The sequence below is a fragment of the Crocodylus porosus genome, unplaced genomic scaffold (genome assembly GCF_001723895.1).
Source record: "Crocodylus porosus isolate Cpor-Errol unplaced genomic scaffold, CroPor_comp1, whole genome shotgun sequence".
NCBI classification, from domain to species: Eukaryota; Metazoa; Chordata; order Crocodylia; family Crocodylidae; genus Crocodylus; species Crocodylus porosus.
Genome location: NW_017728915.1, coordinates 39,782,148 through 39,785,424, shown reverse-complemented (window position 1 = coordinate 39,785,424; position 3,277 = coordinate 39,782,148). Strand labels below are relative to the sequence as shown.

Genomic DNA, 3,277 nt, shown 5'->3' with positions numbered 1-3,277 from the left:
GAACGATCATAAACTACTGCGAGACTGCTTCAGGCTGGACATAAGGAAGAATTTCTTTACTGTCCAAGCCCCCAAGGTCTGGAACAGTCTGCCGTTGGAGGTGGTTCACGCACCTACTCTTAACACCTTCAAGAGCAAATTGGATGCTTATCTTGCTGGGATCCTATGACCCCAGCTGACTTCCTGCCCTTTGGGTGGGAGGCTGGACTCTATGATCTTCCGAGGTCCCTTCCAGCCCTAATGTCTATGAAATCTATGAAATAAATGGATGCACACATACATAAACCCTACATGCACGTAAAATGCATCATAGATTTCAGAGACTTTTGGGCTGGAAGGGATCCCGGAGGATTATCAAGTCCAGCCCCCTGCCAAGGGGCAGGAAGTCAGCAGGGATCATAGGATCCCAGCAAGATAAACATCCAAATGTGTCCTGAAGGCATTCAAAGTGGGTACTTGAACCACCTCCGGCAACCATCTATTCCAGACCTTGGGGGCTCGGAGAGTAAAAAGGTACTTCCTTATGCTCAGCCTGAATCGGTTGCAACACAGTTTGCGACCATTCAATCTTGTCATCCCTTGGGGCACTTTGGTGAACAGACATTCCCCCAGATCCTGGTGAACACCCGATAAATTTATAGCCGGCCACCAAATCGCCCTTGAGCCTGCGCTTTTCCAGGCTGAAGAGTCCCATGGCTCTCAGCCGCTCATCATAAGGTCTGTTTTCCTGACCTCTGATCATGTGCGTGGCTCTCCTCTGCACCCTCTCAAGCTTCTCCATATCCTTTTTGAATTGTGGAGCCCAAAACTGGATGCAGTACTCCAGCTGTCACCTTCAGCAGAAGGCTTAGCGCAGGCTCGGCCTTAGTTATACCAGTCCTGCAGTTGTACCACTATATTATTGTTACTTAGCTCAGAAAGCAAAGCAGCAATATAAGCATTTCTATCACAGCATTACTGTGTTCAAGAATAAACAATAATGCCACAGTTAAAATGGCAAAGTGCTTAAGGGTAGGCAAAGCATTAACACTATTTCAAAAGGTATGGAGTGAGCAAGGCACTCACAAGCAGCCTGCTCTTGGGTTTCTCTGTTGTTTTTTTTAAATGGGGACCTGAGCTGTGGAGTTTAGCCAGGACAGCTAGTTCTGCCTGTGCCTGTGGACTCCTCCAGGAACGTGACAGGCATTTGAACTAGGGAACACGGGATTGTCTAGCAAACTGAGGTAGAAGCCAGGCGACTGAGGTTCTGCCATTATTTACCTGCTGCGTGACCTAGGATGGTTGCCTTCAGGTGCCTGCTTCCTCTCACAGACATTTAGACTGAAAGGTATGAAAGGGCAGGCCCTGCATCTTTCTGTATATGCACAGTGCTTAGCACATGGGGGCCCTACCCTCAGTTGGAGATGCAGGGTGCTCCTGGAATATAAATAATAAAGTATCACTTGATACTTCTTTCATACACCTACTGTCACATGCCACCAGGCACCCAGACTCCTGCAAATCACCTTCCCACCATTTCTCACATGGCTGGACACTGGATATCAGGAAAGGCCTGGGAAAAAAACCAAACACGTTGATTGGCACCATCCTATAAACACCCAAGATGGTGGCCTCCGTAGGCCACATTTCAGATACTGCAGCTCACAATAACAGATATGACAGCAACCCTGCAAGTCTGCTGCCAGGCATGGGTACATCAAAAATCTGGGACCCAAGACCATGGAAGTCTGGCAACGAATCATAGAATCAAAGGACCAGAAGGGACCTGCTACATCATCAACTTGGTCCCCTGTCATGGGCAGGAAGTTATTGGGTTCACACGAGCTCTGTAAGATCCTTGTCTAGCCTCACCTTGAACACTTATGAGCACTTGTGGTGTTCTGGCAAGGTGCCAGAAGACTAGAAAAGGGCCAATGTGGTCCCCATTTTCAAAAAAGGGAGGAAAGAGGACTCAGGAAACTATAGGGCCATTAGTCTTACTGTGGTCCTGGGGAAGCTCTTTGAGAAAATTATACAGGAACACATCTGCAAAGGACCAGCAGGGGAGATTATGCTTAGGGGCAATCAACAAAGGTTCATTAGAGGCAGGTCCTGTCAGACCAACCTGGTGGCCTTCTACAAACAGGTCACAAAATCCTTGGACACAAGTGTTGTGGTGGACGTAGTAGTCTTTCTGGACTTTAGGAAGGCCTTCAACACTGTCTCTCACCCCATCCTCATTAAAAAAAAAAATCAGGCGACTGTGATGTCGATACCTACACAGTCAGATGGGTCGCAAATTGGCTGGAGGGACGCACCCAGAGAGTGGTGGTGGACAGGTCATTTTCAACCTGGAGGGATGTGGGCAGTGTGGTCCCCGAGGGCTCAGTCCTCAGGCCTGGACTGTTCAACATCTTCATCAGCAACTTGGATGAGGGGGTGAAAAGCACCTTGTTCAAGTTCGCAGATGACACTAAAATGAGGGGGGAAGTGAGTACGCTACAAGGGAGGGACAGGCTACAGTCAGACCTGGACAGGTTACAGGGGTGGGTGGATGAGAATAGGATGGGTTTCAACACAGACAAGTGCAAGGTGCAGCACCTGGGGAGGAACAACTGGCACCGTACCTACAGGCTGGGGAACTCCCTTCTCATCTGTGCAGAGGCAGAAAAAGATCTTGGAGCCATCATTGATGCCAAGATGAACATGGGCTGGCAGTGTGGGGATGCCGTCAGGAAGGCCAACTGCATCTCCAGCAGGTCCAAGGAGGCCCTGGCAGGGGGTCGGACTTGATGATCTGCTCAGGTCCCTTCCGACCTGACCTATGACGGTGACTGTACCACCTCTGCTGGGAGTGTGTTCCAGATTCTGGAGACCCTTACAGAGAAAAGCAAGACTTTCCCATTGCATTTCTCTATAAACGCTGTACGCAACTACAGCAGACACGGGACAGCCTAAGCCACTCCGGGGTCAAAGACACCTTGTTGTCGGGAGCTGCCTGCCCTTGACCACGTCTTCCTGTGGAAGAGCCCTGCACTACTCCTCAGGCTACTGTGATGATGGGGCGTAAACAGCAAAACACAACATGTCCCACTGCAAATAAATAACGGGAGGTCTCCCCACAAAGTCCTGCCCCTGCCTGACACGGCTCAAAAGGAAGACCCCGCACGCATTTGTTTTGCCTCATGAGTCTGACATTAGAATATCGAAGCATTTCTTCGGAGCGAAATCAACCCGAAGGTTCGGCTACTTTCTCAGAAAACAGAAGCAGGTTCCAGGAAGCGGGCATCCGACCCCC

General features: G+C 49.8%; 1 protein-coding gene across 1 annotated transcript in view; it reads right to left on the bottom strand.

Annotated features, from left to right (window-relative positions):
* Positions 1-3,277, bottom strand: part of LOC109310744 (cytochrome b5 type B) — a 21,138-nt gene that overhangs the window by 17,582 nt on the left and 279 nt on the right. The gene's annotated exons all lie outside the window — the stretch shown is intronic.